This window comes from Phasianus colchicus, chromosome 2 (genome assembly GCF_987193195.1).
Source record: "Phasianus colchicus chromosome 2, bPhaCol1.hap1.1, whole genome shotgun sequence".
NCBI lineage: Eukaryota > Metazoa > Chordata > Aves > Galliformes > Phasianidae > Phasianus > Phasianus colchicus.
This window is the reverse complement of record NC_143437.1, coordinates 24,357,184-24,373,298: the sequence shown is the minus strand read 5'-3', so window position 1 is coordinate 24,373,298 and position 16,115 is coordinate 24,357,184. Positions and strand designations below refer to the sequence as shown.

Here is a 16,115-nt window from a genome sequence, read left to right as displayed (position 1 = left end):
TTTTATACCTATTTACTTTATCATTTTGTACCTCATAAATACCTACAGTAGTTAAAACTGTCAGTGATGTCACTTCAAAGAGCACTGCCTCTAGGAACAAGTTCTTTGAGGTTTGTTCTAGCCACAGTGTGGTTGAGGTTATCACAATGCCTCCTTAAATCTAGAATCTAGTTGGCGAAAATCCATGAAAAGCACATATGCTTTCAAATGCAAAATTCAGGATTAATTTACTTACCCTTCAGGTGTGGATTTACTGAAAGCTGGGCATTTAGTGTGGTAACAAAATTCCAAAGTTCATAGAAAAATCCAGCTCCAAGATAGATATGGCAAAAGCAAAGCAGTTATTTTGACTCTAACATCACTACAAAAAATACATAAGCTTAACAAGCGTTTACTTGAGATAGAATCCTAGAAACACAAATTTATAGCTGCCACACAAGTTAGCTGGCTGAGGTTAACATAGACTTCTAAGGTTATCTAAAGCACTTCCTGCTATAGTAAATACAAGGCCCACTTACTTAATTTGCACCATTTTGAATTAAAAACCAAAAGGTTCGAGCAGTGTCCTTTGCTAGCAGTTCCAAAATTTAAAATAGGAGTGTTAAAATTATAAGGGGAACTCTGCTTCTCTGGAAGTCCTGTCCTGACCAAAACTTCTTGCAAATGTCACAAAAAAGTTTTTTCCCCTCAAGATTTCAGTTCAATATTTTAAGGCTTTTCTTGTTCTGATAAGACAAGCATCTGAAATCTCAAACACGAATGCAAATAAAATTCCAATTTAAATCTTTAGGTTCTCTCAACCACTTTTCTAGTGACCCTTGAGTAAACACATGTTTGTGTCAGTGGCTTGAGGCAAAATACATAATTACAGTCAATACTAAAACCACCTCTCCTCCCACAAACCTTAGAAACAAAGTTTGATTCAATACTAACAGCCATAGAAAAGAAATAAATAAGGTAGTGGCTAATACCAAAGTGAATAATGACTTTCCATCTGAAGACCAGAAGAAAATCTGCTGCTGGAAAAATCAGATCACTGCCCACATTAATTCTTCAGTTGTTTTCTCTTTTAGCATTAAAACAAGAAACCAAAAATTTAATCTAATTTTATAGCTTCTCTCAGTGGAATACAGAATAAAACAAAACCAATGATTTGATTTTTTCTTTGGTAATGTGCAAAAGAATAGGAAAGTATGAAACAAAACCCAAATCCCTCTCTCAAATAAAACATATTAAAAAATCACCAAAAAAGAAAAGCACTTTAATGTAGGACACAATTTAGGGCCAGGAGCTGCCTCTGATCCGTAAGGCTTTTGTTTTTCTTTTCTAGGTTAGTTTTAAGATCCTTTGGGGGTTTGCTATATACGTGGGCCAGTGTCTGTGAGGATGCCAGAGAAATATGAAAAGGTCTAAGGAACAAGCCATTGAAAGCCATAACTCCTGAGTTCTTTTCTGCTTGTTTTGGAGCTGTGGTAGGTGTTTCCCATTTTTAGCCTTCACACCTTTGTTATGCTTGGGTCACACATTAGAAATATTCCAAATGCTGTGGATGGAGACTTCCTCTTGGCCCAAAGAAGAAAAGGTTTTCATCTCCTATGGATTTCCCCTCTGCACATCAGGAGACTTCATCCACCCGTATAAGGCTCAGTTTTGTGGTTCTGGTGTTGATGCTTCCACTGACTGCCAGTGCCTGGAACTCAAGTCTAATAAGCCTTCTTTGAGAAAAAAAAAGGACAAAATTGGCAAATGCTTTCTAACTCAATGGATCTTTTAATTTAGACCTATAAAAACCTCTTGCCATTGCTACTTGGAAGTCAAGGATAACTAATGCTTAGCAAAAGAGGTCCATGGCTTAGCCTGACCTTTGGCTGCAGGAGTGACCCCATGGCTCAGTGGAAGACTGTCTGCCCCATCTGCACCAGTGAAAACCACCAGTGACAGACCCACCACCTCTCCTCATCACTCCAAGTGAAGAGACAAATCATAATTCATTTCAGCACAAAACATCGCTCACCCACTCACATTCACTGAAGAGCTTGCAATTCATGTTTTAAAATGGTATTCATTAAAACTGCTTAGAAAAAAAATTGTGAAGCAGTGACCACACCAACACTAGACCTCTTCCATGAAAAATATGGGCTTAAAAATGAAAAGAGTCTGTTTTGTGGTGATTGCCTGCATCTGGTAGACTGTTGTCTGGCTTAGATTCATCCATGGCATCAATGCAGAGATAACACTCCCTACAAAGCCACAGTGTCAAGTATTAGGATTGCTTATAACCATCTGCAGCCATACAAAGCAGCATAACACCTGACAATGCCATCAGGCCATCTCTTCTGTAAAATATATACCATAACAAGTGTAACAAATAACAAAAGATACCATAACAATGGTAAACTCTACAAGTGCTGGAAAAGAAGTTCAGAAGCACGGAATGATTTGGAGATGTCAGTACACACACTGTGCCTGCTGTGGTTGGCGTGGGCTTTCTCAGTAGGGGTTGACTCTAATATCTCCATTTCACTTTCAAAACACATTTGGTGTTTTAGATGTTTCCTCTTTGTCCTCACTATGTTCATATCTTATAGAAGAAAAGGCTAAAAAGCCTAGAAGAATGTTATAAATCAGAGGAAAGTATAACTTTGCCTCTACTTTCCAATCCTATAGCTGTAACTGGCATGACTGCCCCGTGTTTACTTACCTCCAAAATAAGGTAACAACATATATTAATTAAATAACAGCACCTCTGTTTCTTTCCTACATTTTCATGTTTCCTGTCTTTACATCTTTCCATCTCCTATTTTTGCTTTTTAATCATTTTATTTTCTCCTCCACTTCTGCCCATAATTATTTTCCCATCTTTTTCCCTTGCCTACTACCTTTTTGTCTTCCACAATAGTCTCCTTTTTATCTCGATATCCTTCTATCTGACTACCAGATCTTTTACTATACTGTCCTATTTAATTTTTCCTTTCTCTCATTCCATTCATTCCATTTTTTTTTGCTGACTTTTTTTTTAAAGCCCTGTCTCTTTCCCACTTTTCACTTTCTTCTTCCACTGATGTGTTTTAGAAAACAGTATTTTACTCACAATGTATTCTCTTTTACTCTGAGGCAGATTAGTGCAAAGTTCTGTTTTGTTTCTGGAAAAAAAAAAAAAAAAAAAAAAGCTAGACAAAACTTAATGGAAAGATGAAGAATGTAGAGATGGAAAATACTAGGTTATCTATGCAGAAGTTACCTTGTCTAAATTAAAATCTGTTCTTCTTGTGTTTCTTGTAATCTTTTGTTTTTGAGTCAGTCAGCAGGATCCCAAACAGGACCCTAAGTAGGATCCTGAAAATACCTTATAATTCACAGAGATACAACACTAGTGCTTTCTTAGGGGCGTTTCCTACTATTTCAGTCACAATTGAAGACTGAAATAGGAAACATTTGTGGAATATAGTTATCTAGAGTTTTATCTAGAAAGATTGTTTAGAACAGTGATAATTCTTACATATACTTTGGAGAAATTATGAAACTGAGCTATATTTACAGCTATATTCATTCCTAAGTACAACAGTAAACTGTATTTGTGGCTGTTCCAAACTCCAGAATGTAAGAGCAGGCATAGAAATGCTAATGCATCCCTGATATGCTTTCTTTCTCCCTCCCATTTTGGCTCTCTGTCATTCAGTTCCTTTAATAACATTTCACAAATATTTGCATTTTGAGCAATGATAGGTAATCATCAAATATTTGATGCGTAGCATTAATTCTTCAAAGTGATAAGCCATCTGTTTTCTTGATGGATTGTAGTTCATCTCAGGTAGCAGAGAAGACAATGCAAGAATCTGCAGTTCCTACATGATCTTTCCCCTATTGGACACTTCTGATCCTTTTGGTAACAGGTATTCCATAGTGTGCTATCACCTTCTACCCAGCTTGATACTTACAGAATCATAGGACAGGGACCTATAACAGTCCTTACAGGCTATTCATCTTTAACTCTCTTCCTGTGAACAGGAACACCTCCCACTAGATCAGATTAACCAAACCCCAGTCCAATCTGGTTTTGAACACTGCCAAAGATGGTGCACCCTATACTGCCTTGCAGCATCTCATCTGAGTTTCACAGACATAGCACGCTACAAGTAACCAAAGAAATTCAATAGCTTTACAGCTAATGCCTCACAAAGCAGAGACCACCAAGGGCCGTTTTGTCTGGTGTAGTGGAGCTGGCTTGTAAAATCACAGCCATTTCCCAAAACAGCTGTTAAACCCATAGACAGCAAATCCTGCTCTACATTACATTTCCTTCTTTAGTGGGTGCTGAGCTGCTGCCTGTGCTTGGCATGAAAAGGGCTTCTCTCTCCCTCTATTTGTTTAAAGCCCACAAGAACCAAACCTCATGAAAATGCATGCATGGGGTTGGTTGGGGAAAGAATACAGACCAACCTGCTGGGTCCCTGCTCCTGACTGATGTCTATGTGTTTGGCCTCACACTTACAATTGGTCTTGGGTAGCAGTACTCCCAGCCAAACCAAAGTCCTTCAAAACACAGAGAGGATCCATCTGGAGACAAGAAATTTTTCAATGTGTTCACTCTTAGAGAAATTATGATTGGTTACAGGTGCAAGCAATAATGAAATAACTTTAGGATTTATTCATCTCCTACTAAGTCCTAGTTTTGATTTTAACTTGACTGAGATGAAAATCTAACAAAATGTACTAATTTGAATTCCTTCCTTATTTCCCACCTTCCCACAACAAGCATGTAATTTTAGTACTTAAGTACAACTTTAAATGCAGTGGTCCTAAGAACCACCCTGGCAAAGGCTGTGACACAATTAATTTGAGGTACTTACTGACACTGGATGATGCAGAGATCAAAGTGGATTCTGAGAAGGATAAGACAATATGGAGTTGATAGATTTTTTTATAGTTATTAAATATACTGGTCAAGATGAGTCTACTTCAGAAACTTTCTCAACTGCTGACAGGATCTGGAAGGAAGCTTGGGAGGGAACATAGAGTATGTTCTGTGGTGAAGTATCATGCAACATCAGCAGAAGGATATGGGGCCAGATGACTGTTGGTCAGACATAGCTCTGTGTCTAGGGAGAAGAAATCAATTAGCCTTTTGTTTGTTTATCATCTTCCTCTATTCGCTGCCATTTTAGATTGCACTCTCTTCTTGCTCTGGGTGTGGGAAAGGTTTTATTATCAGCAAGGGGTTATCAGTTCTCTATCAGTTAGCTATCAAAGGGTATCGCTCAAGGGGCAGAACCTTTGATGGAGGTAACAGGGCTTTACCAGCAGATTATGTAAGATAACAGTGATATATGCAAGGTTAAGCCCAAAGAGTTTTTTCAGAAGCAGATAGTGAGTTTAATTTAAAAATTCCTGCATGTTTTTCCTCCTAAATACAGGGAAATAAAGTTACATGACACTATTAAATTTAAATTCCCAGTACTGAAAGGAATGAAAGTTTTTGCAGAAGCTATTAAAAGTTTATGTTGTCATTATAGGTCTGTCATTATACCTGCTGATACTACACGGTTGGTTTGTTAATATAACTAGCTCACCAGCAGCATTCACATTAATTTTCACTTTTTACTATGTAACGTTAGTGCTATTTATTAGCCAGCCAGACCATTTTTAGTAGTGTTACAAGAACAGAGTGTATATTACACAGCAGAACTGGGCTGCACCTGCAGCTGACCATTTCTATATTTATGGCTGTCTGACATCTGTAATGAATGGCAAATGGAAAATATTTGTTTTTTCTTTGGCTTAGGGTTTTTTTCTTTTTTTTTTTTTCATGTTTTAAAAATAAAAGTGAAGTGAAATACTTGGCATTAATTAGAGGTTTAAAATATCTGCTAGTCTCTTGCCAAGGTGCCCTGAAGGATCGGATCCATAGGCAGTGCTCAGGAAAGAACAAGTTAGCCAACCTCAACTTTCACTGGAAAACTTGACTGGAAGAGTCCATATTACATTACAATTTAATTTGTAATCATATCCAGCCCCTTCAAGTCTCAGGAACTACAGTCTTTCATTGTATAATTTTAAGATGAGGAATTTACCATGTATTCTTAACAGATGGTTGGATTTTTGCAAACTTTACAGCAATCTCATAGACTTCAAAGTCAAATTAAACATCTTCATGCAGTAATGTTTATCTCACAGATGTCACTGAATTATAATCAACATGTAGAGCCTATTTTTATTCCTCCCTTACTCCCACCAATGATGCAACAGTTTCAGTCATAATACAAAGAAATCCACTGAAATGCAATAGAAATTCAGGCTGAAACTATTCCAAAGCAGTCTGTTGTGTAAAATTCTTATCACGTAGAGATCTGCTTTTCAGTTTAAATGTAGAAGTATTTATGTAACTAATCGCTAATAAACCCGACGGAAAAGATACCATGATAAAGAGCAGGATTTCAACAAAATAAGATCAGATTGCTCATTCTGCATACTCACAGATAAAGTAAATACACATTGAGATAGACTCTTTGGAGCATGTAGCAATCAGAGCCACACTAAAGTCATTTGAAACAAAGCTGGAGACATGGACAGTAGTCTTGTAACAATGAAACTGTCACTCAGGACATGGTCTCTTTTTGACTTGGGATAAACATTTTTATTTTATTTTGAGGCATACTAGATCAGGTATAAACAGAATTTTGTCTGTGTTTTAAGGAAAAGCTATGCTAAATCAATTTGATTTTTTTTTCTTATATACAGTCAGATTTCTCAAATAAATCAAAATTTAGTCTGCTGGCTCTTATCTGGTTCATGAAATAGGGAAAATTGACTGTGAAAAAAAAGCCATAATGAGCGTGGCTTTCATTATGAGAAACATGATGGCTTGGTGCTACTGTTGTTTCAATAATAACTCTGTTCTCCGTAGGATGCTACCTTTGATAAGCCTCAGAAAAACGTACTTCAGGGAGGCTGTATGGAAGTTTCTTCATACTGTAGAAAGAACCCAAAACGCTTGAACTGAATGGAATTTCACATCAGTTCTGCAATATCTGCTACTAAAATGAATATTCCAAACCTCAGTGTTTGATTTAAAATTACCAAGAAATATTTTTTCCGGGGGCAAAACTAGGGGGATTTCCTATTCCCACATTCTTCTGCTATTCATCAAAGAGCTCTGTAACCTACTGACAGGGCATATATCACCCTCTATATAGTTGCTGATAATACTGAGATTGCAGGTTAATGTCACCATCAGAGTCTTTCAATCACACTGTGATTTAGAAATAAGTGAAATAATAAGGAACAGAAGTGAAACTACAAGTCCATATTAATTGCTCCTCAAAGTTAGGAAATCTTGTGTTTATTCTTGTGTTCTTCACTGTAATAAAAGATATTGACTGACAAAGCCCTGGCTGGATTTTAACTTCAGCTATTCATAACCTGCATTTTTACTTACTGTTGTAGTTTGTACCTTCATCTGAGAGATTTTATTGTCATTTTAATACATGAGAAAAGTATCACTTTCCATCAGCTTCCTTTTCACAACTCCACATAAATGTTTCCCTGTGGTGTGTCTGCAGCATGGTGTGAGCATTTGATAGACAAGGTTGTACCAAAGCTAATCACAATTTAATGAATGGAAATTTTGCCTTTAGCTCATCCTGATGGTGTTGATAGTAGGGGTGGTTCTTTTTTACCTTTTTGTTGTTGTTGAGGATATCCTTGTGGGTGCAATTAAACTGGTGCCAAATTACCTGAAATAATTTGTGGTTATTAAACAAACCACTCTATGATGTGGAAAGTGCATTGTTCACTGACATTCCATAGGCTTGCTTTTTTTTTTTTTTTGTAGTCACTAATCTGAAAAAAATGCTTTGTGTATGCTTTCTCTTGGGTGGTGGAAGAAAAGACTAAGCTATATCACAAAACTGCACATATGATCTACAGCTGGCAAGTTACATTACAATTAAACAAAAATGACCTCATGACTTACAAAAGCTGTTTAAAGAGACATCACTTGCAATGCTAACTGTAGCAGTTGATGAAAAAAACAAGATGCAAACCATCGTCCTATTTCCCTGACACTGAATGATTTAGAAGTGCTGTGTTTGTGTAGACAAAGTCATTACTGGCATTTGTTTTTGTGTGTGTGTTTGTTTGTTTATGTAATGGTTTTTGTTTCTTTTAAAAATTGTAGAGTTGAACTAATAAACTATATTATCTTCTATCATAAAACTTACTTTTCTTGTTCTTTCAGTGCATAACTATTCCATGTCTGTATTCATAAGCATTCTCCTCCAGTTATACATGACGGTTGCTTATGGTTCCTACTGTTTGGTCTTTTGATTATTTAGCTATCAAATTTGTTATTCCCAAGGGTTTTACCATTTCCACTGTATTCACTGAGGAACTCTACACCCACTAATTAACATTAGTTAGGGCAACTGAGGCATGTACACTTTGGCCAATCATCTATATATCAGAACTAATGTATTGGTCTTAGCCACAGGTAGCTCGACAAGCATCAATAGCATGAAGTTAATATAAACCTGACATAAATGAGAAAACTGACATAAATGAGAAAAGAACTAAAAGCATGTGTTATTCTGTGGTAATTCTGGGGCAACTCCATTAGCATCAGTTGTCTGAATTGGGTTTATTCTAGCACAGAGGAGAATTTTAAAAGTGTCCCACTCCATCTTATTTGACTGCTTGATAAAAATAACTGAAAAATCCCAGCTAGTCTGACAGATTCTTTTGACATTTCCCACAGGAAGTGCTTATTTAAACAGTCAATACCTTTCCTAGATACTTGTCAACCTGTTTGGCCAAACAACATTTACCCAGTCAGCAAATTAAGATGTAAAAGAAGCATATGGGGATATCTCCAGGTAGTTTCTTTCCACAAACAATGTACAACACTTAATTTCCTACCAGGAAGTTATAGCCATCTACTGAGATTCTAAAACATGATTAGTTTCAGAGGCTTGTGTTATTTAAAAACCTGTAATTCAAAATAAAGTTATAAATGTTGCAATCACTTTATGCCTGAAATCTGGAGAAACCTGGTTACTGCTGCCTCTTTGGAGAAAAAATGGGACCCTTTAGATTTTTACTGATAAGGTATGAATAACATTCTCATAAAGCTCAAAGATTGCCCAGATATACACATTTAAAATAATTATGGTAATTAAATAGAGTTGCAAGCAGCTATAGCTCCAGGCAACACCAGTTAAATGTAAAGAGAAAACATCTTCTGCATATGTTTGTGATTTATGTAATTACATGCTTCTACAAGCTACTCACCATTTATTGGCAAACAGCCATCTCTTCTTTCATTACAATTTAGCCACAGTAACATACTTCGTCTGTTTGAAAAGCTCCAGTTAATAATGCCACCGAGGATGCATACAACAACACTGTAGAGTGAATGTGAAAAAATTAGATGTCATTTGGTTGCATGTTAAAAATAGCCTTTGTTGGCATGTTATTGATGTAAATCATGAATGACTCCATTTTAGACAACTAAATTACACCTTGTGTCAGTGAGAAATGAATAAAACCCAAGGTGTGTTTCATGTATGAGATTATGTGTTTGGTCTTGAGAACTACCATTTTTCTAAATGTAGTAATTTTTTAAAATTAATTTGTACTGAGCCATTCTGGGGCAAGTCCTTACCAAATCCAGTAGAAAGATAGCAAATTAAAATGTTACCTGAACAAAAATAGATTTAAAACTCAAGGGCTCTCCCAGGGCGCAGGCTCCTCTCCAACAGATTCACAGACAAATGATTTCCCTAATACTTCTGAGATCAAGCTTCTGTACCTAGACACTATAATCTTTAGTCAAAATCCAATTAAATTTTTCAAGGAGATAAAAAGAAAAATGAAAATAATGTTTATATCCATATATACTTCATATTTTATCAGATTTTCTTATTTCTTACTATTCCCAATCAAGCCTGAGTTCACGAGATTACTGTTGTGGAAGTTTTTCTTCAGAATAAAAGGCACCAGGCTCTTGTTCCTTTATATATTATATTCTTTTAGCTAAACTACTTTCATCACAAACAACTGATTTTGAAGTTTCTTGCAGAGTCTAGTTTGTTCATATAAAAGGGCTCTGCTAGCTTCAAGACCCTGTTTTCAGTACAACAATGGGAATGTAAATGAGCAAAAATATATATGGTCACCAGGTAGAGACAATATGCTTGCAAATTTGCTGTGCCTGTAAAATTACATGTATTTCTTAACAAATCCACTATTTTGCTTATGCAGTAGTTTTTGCATTTAGATGCGCAATTATATATTGAACTACTTAACATTCGTCAGAGTTGCTATTATGGAAAGTATTTGTAAGCATATATGTGTGTATATATATATATATGTTCAACTGCTCATGGATTAGTATCTAAGTACGTAGTTAAAAGATACCTTAAATACATGAAATTTACTGTTTGCATATTCTACACTAAAGTGCAATGGCTGAGAGTTGAAAACACAGTTCTGCTGTGCCAAAGTACTCAATGAGCATATCATGAATATTTAGGCATTTCCATCATCCAAATGCCAATACGTTCTTATTTGCAATGTACTTTCTGACTATTCACTGCATCAGACGTAAAAAAAAAAAAAAATTGTGGTCTGAAATCCTTACCAATCTCTGACCCTTCCCCACTGCTGGAAGTGAGAAAGCTTAGCACACTGGGCATTGCAAGACAAGGATCTCTGCCTCATCTTGAAAGGCAATGACCTACAAAAAAACAAAAAACAAAACAAAAACAAAAACAAACAAACAAAAAAAAACAGTTCTCATTACTAAATTCCTCAATAGTTCTATAGACTCGATCCATCTCTTCATCCTATAGTTATTCTTTTAGGAAGCACAGCAACTTCTACTGATAATATGAAAATTTCCCCACAAAATCATCAATATTCTTCAGTTTAGAGTATTTACCCAAGAATTTACCCAAGAAAGGGAAGAGACAAATCCTTGTTCTAAATGACCTTGGACTTTAGATTTCCATCTAAATCTTTGAGATTTTGGTACCAACAGTATCCAGTCAAAACTTGCATATTAACACTGGAAAAACCTAACCAAAACCCTTTATTTAAAGTAATTTCTTAATAGCTGTTCTTATTTCTATAACTTGTGAATAGTTTCCAAAACATAGACTGAATTGGAAAACATCCAGTCCAAAGATGATGCTGATTTCTTTATTTCAGCCTACAGGTGGACATGCTGCAGCCCAGAAAGGACTTGATTAAGGAAGATTCTGGAAGCAGTGAAGGCAGCAGTGGAGGAATGTGCCACAGCTCACAGGCCCCCTATCTGTGAGTTTAGCAGTCACTTTTACAGTCATGACAATGTTCTATGCTGAGCTTAGACAGTCAGACCAGAAACAAGTTAGACTATATTGTTCTGCACATCTTAGATCAAAATTACATAAGTATCATCACCCAAGACTAAAGCATTTGGTAGCACAACTTACTTCTTCCTGTGTGCTTTTACAGCACAATATAGCTTTAGTCAGTGATTGAGCTCACAAACACCGATACAATAAAAGTTACCAGAAGTCACAACAAATTTAATTGGAGTCAAATCTATAACACGTGCTTAGAATACTTGTACTCCTTATCTGCTAGCTGGCAGAACATGATCTCTTACTTAAGATTTCCTAGTGCTGTAAGGGCTCAGATGTGCCACAGTAACAGCTCTTCCTTTAGCACTACAGGACACTGCAAGAATGGGAATGTGGTGTACGTAGAGGCCATATCAACAGAACACCAGCAGTCACCACCTTAGAATCTATGGAAAAAAGAACAACTGCAAATGTGACGTTCAAATATACTGAGAGAATTAGTAACGTAATAAGATTTAGATGCTGAACTCTCCTAAACCCTTGTCAAAACTGGAGTAAAGAATAAGGTTTCCTGACTTCTTTCTCTGATTCTCTGAAATCTGTTAAGAGAAGAGAAAGCGATGAATAAGAGTGAAATTATGACAGATCAAAGCCTCTGTGAATATCCTAAGCAGTTCCTAACAAATGTGGCCATCTCTATTTACAATCTGAGGGGAAGTTTCTATGTAAGGAGCCTGGAAAGTGTGTGACACATTCAGTGTGTCTCACTGGCTTCCGAATTATATTGGCATCAGAGACTCCCAAGGCCGTATCTCACAGGCTCTAAGTGATCTACTGTTAGAGACCATTCGTGGGTGGATTTTGAATCCGGGACACAATGAGTGTCTGGTAGCCTTGAGGGCACATTGCCATGGTTTTGTCTCTGTTGTGGCAAAAGAAAGGCAGTTACATTAATTTTCCTTTTCCATTTGACTGGTTTGCTATGGCATTTTACTAAATCTCTGGGGATTGGAGTAATCAGGAACTTTTGGTAAATTAAGAAAGTAGATAAATAGAGACTTTTTAAAAGGCATTTCCCCATCATTCTTTCAAAAGGAAAGCAGGTGTTTGGCTCAAAGGGACTTGTTCTCTTGACAGTGCAGTAAGTGAGTAAAACTGCATTGTCCCCTAAAGCAAAGATAAATAACTTCAGAAAACATGAGAACTGAGCCCTTGTTGAGGAGGTGAATTGGGTGTCCACCCTCTTGAACTAATTTATAACATTGAAGATGTCAAATGACATGCTGAATGAAGAAATGATTTGTGACTTAGAAAAGATTAGCAGAGATCCCAGAGGCTTGGCCAAAGGCAACTCTATCTTGATAGAAGTGATCGACTGCCAAAATAAAGACTGCTATTAAGATTTTCATCTGGGAAAAGTGGGAGAGCTGCATTTTCCAACTGTGCTCTCAATTATCCATAGATTTTGCCAGACTGTGCAGCCAGAATGAAAGCGTGCCAAGCTTAGCCTACCCACTGTGTGCCCTTTGGAAGGACACAGGAAACTTAAGGAAAGGTTTCAGTACTTTAAGTACATCAAAAACAAAATAGCATTGGCATTCTGACTTTAGAGTAGGCAGCAAACAGGCATCTACCTTCAGGCACGCAGCATGATGTGAAATCTTACAATAGACATTGTTTAAAACATGTAGTCATGTGCCTACTTATCCACACAGCTTCCTCACCTTATTCTTCTAAGAACCCTAATTTGTATGATCGGAGCTGGTAATTCTCATGGGAGAGGCACCAATGTCACAGTCAGTTTATACAACTCAAAACAGCCATGACAGACTACACATTCCTGTTTAAACTGGTATTATCAGTCACTGAACACACAACTAATTCCTGAGTGAGTTTGTCACCTTTGGGGCCAACTCCTCAGAGTGCACAAATATGCAGCTACACTGCTCTATATTAGCAGTGGATCAGCCTGTTGGGTCAAGGCTTTTGGATGCTTTGTGTCAGCCACATGTTCTCCTGCAATTAGAACAGCAAAGAGACATTGCAACAGAGTGTAGAAAGACATCCTGCAATTTAGGTTTCAAGGTGCGGAGAAAAGATGTCAGCAGCGATACCACACTGCCAGCTGTGTGATGTGGTGATTATCTATGGCAAAAAAAAAAAAAAAAGTTAATATTTTAAAGTTAAGGATCTAACAATTCCAGTTTACAGGGCTGCAATTCAGCCAAGAGCAACAAGTTGCACACCAGAGGAATTTAGCTTTTGACCTGATTAGATGCTGGAATCATCCAGTTCTATTTTATGTGTGAAACTTCACACAGCTCTAATTATTGAAGCCCTGAAGAAAAAGGCTGGAGGTGCTACAAAGCTGGCAGGTGTAAAAAAGTCAGGTATTGGCTCCCACCTCAGAAATCATATACACTTTCATGAGAAGATTTTCTAAAGGTGAAAGGCAGAGGAAAGAGAGAGATTTGATATCTGAATCCTGCTTGCGACAATGAAAATCCCCTCTTTGTCTGGGGTTAGCAAAGCACTTGAGAACACAATGAAACAAAGATTTTAATTATGATATTTGGGAAATTACTCACAAAGATCTTGTTATTGCTGTTGAGAGAAACTCATTTTCTAATGAAATTGAACAGAGAAAGGTAATTAATGTGAAAGTTGTACAGGATACAAGGAAATTCTCAGAGTGAAATGCACTCAAGTCAAAAATACAAAGTAGTCTCGATACAAAAGTGCTGACTGCCTCATACAACATGACTGGAGAATAAAAAACCCTCTTCAGAAAGGGGAAAGAGTAATATGAGCAACCATAGAACTCAGCCTGGGCTGTTATTCAATTCAGTAACATACAAGAACCTAGGAAGAAGAATTAAGGTTAAAATAAGAATAAATGAATGTAAAAAGAAAACAGAATAAAATACACCTGAGGCATGCCAAAGGTAGATGTGACACACTACTCTTGCAGCACTCTGATGAATTACCTCTGTCTGCACAAAGAAGTAAAGTGACTTTCATGAAATCATTAGGAGCATTTCCAAAAGAAGAAATCAGTTTATTATGGAAACGGTGAGTTTAAGTACCAGCATTTTATTACGGATAGAAAAACTTAAGGATAATTGATTACATCAAAAAGTCAATTGAAGAATTGGAAGGTTATTAGATGTGCACCTCAAAGGCTATCAGGCTGGAACAGAACGTATTTAATACTTTCATTAGTGAGTATGGTAACAAGCAACGTAAGTGTACTCTCTAACAAAGGCTGGTGACCACATAGAGCCAGGGAGCCCGGTCCATGTAGGAGCATTGCACAGGAATGATCTTAACAGAGTTCAGCTGCATAGACTGCAGTGTTATATCAACAAGAGAAAAACAGAGTTTCTTTTACAAGCAAAGACCATGATTTACGCAACAAAGGAGGAAAGTGAGCACGGTATTTTATTTGATCAGTCAGCACTTACAGAGGCAAATGCAATTTCAGGAGGCTTCAGGCAAAGTACAAAAGGGAATTATTAAAACTCCTGCACCATGCCCTGGTACTAATTCACCTGAGGCTGTGCATATAAATTCTCATCACTGACATTTAAGAAAGGTAAACTCAGACTGGAAAATGTACAAAGAAGGACAATTCCAGTGATAAGAGCAATGGATAGCCTGTCTAACAAGAGACAAGTAAGGGAACTTGGCTTATTAGCTCAACAAAATGTAGGCCAAGAAGGACTTGAATGTACTCAATTATTTCATCTGCTCTAGGCAGCACAGAGAGCAAAGAGCTTGGCACAGCTCTCAATGTGACTGGAAACTAGGGAAAATCCCCAGTTGCTGTGGCAATGTGCTTCCTGTGCAGCTTGCTAGGGCTGCGCAAGTAAGAAGCTGTCTATTTTACCATGAAGGGCAATATATTTATAAACAAGATTGCAGTAATGTTCTTGTTTGCAGTGAGGGAACTGGGTTGGTGAGCCATAGCCCTCACTTTTGTTAGAGATTTCTGACAACCATACTGCCAAACCACAGCCAGGGCTGTGATCTGAGATCTTCAGTTCCAGCACCAAGCGTCACTTGCTACCCAGTGTGCCAGAACAGAAGCAGCAGAAGCCAAGAGATGGAGCAGATCTCTGAAGAAACCCATTATACACACCAGATCACAGTATCCAATGCCAGAACCCCATATCTGTTAATACAAACTGAACACAATCGCTCTCATAGACTTTGGCTGTGCTGTTAAGATCAGCACAAAAACTTTCCTTCACTGATTCTGATTTGTTTTCCCTTTCTTGCCTTTCTCCTCCCTCATTTTAACCAGATCTCTTAATCTCTCATTTGAAGCACATTATCAGTAGCATTAGTGCTTTTGATTTCATGTTTGATGTCATCATTTTCTTCTGACATATGAGATCAGAGGTTATAAAGTGCAAAAGGAGAAAGTTTAGCATTGAAATCAATGTACAGAACAAACACTTAAGCAGTGTAATTTTGTAATCCAAAAGGCTGACTCAGACTCAATCACTGACCATTGTGAGGGAGGCATTATAAGACTTTCTGATACTAAGAATAATTATTTGCACCAACATGAGAAAAACTGTTGCAATTATAGTATTGTATTGTAGAAGCACTCATCTTACTAAACTGTTGTTTCATGGCCTCACTGGAAGAAGTGCATGAATTCGAGCTGTAGTCTACCCTAGCAGGCTTACAAATTTACAAAAGATGATAACAGGTACAAAAGGCAGTGCAACAACTCTCATTACAAACAGAGCAGCCCAAATATTT

General features: G+C 37.1%; 1 protein-coding gene across 15 annotated transcripts in view; it reads right to left on the bottom strand.

Moving 5' to 3' along the window:
* The window catches only part of LOC116230043 (uncharacterized), a 108,931-nt gene that overhangs the window by 77,656 nt on the left and 15,160 nt on the right, over positions 1-16,115 (bottom strand). For 4 of the 15 annotated variants that reach the window (XR_016464051.1, XR_016464048.1, XR_016464053.1 and 1 more), the window contains exons 1-2: positions 10,637-10,727; positions 9,286-9,398 (exon numbers count right to left, since the gene is read on the bottom strand). The exons of 10 other annotated variants lie outside the window; for them this stretch is intronic. The gene's annotated coding sequence lies outside the window, so the exon portion shown is untranslated. Of the gene's footprint in view, positions 1-9,285; positions 9,399-9,694; positions 9,775-10,636; positions 10,728-16,115 lie in introns of those variants that run through there. One more of the 15 variants, XR_016464049.1, reaches the window with a different exon arrangement.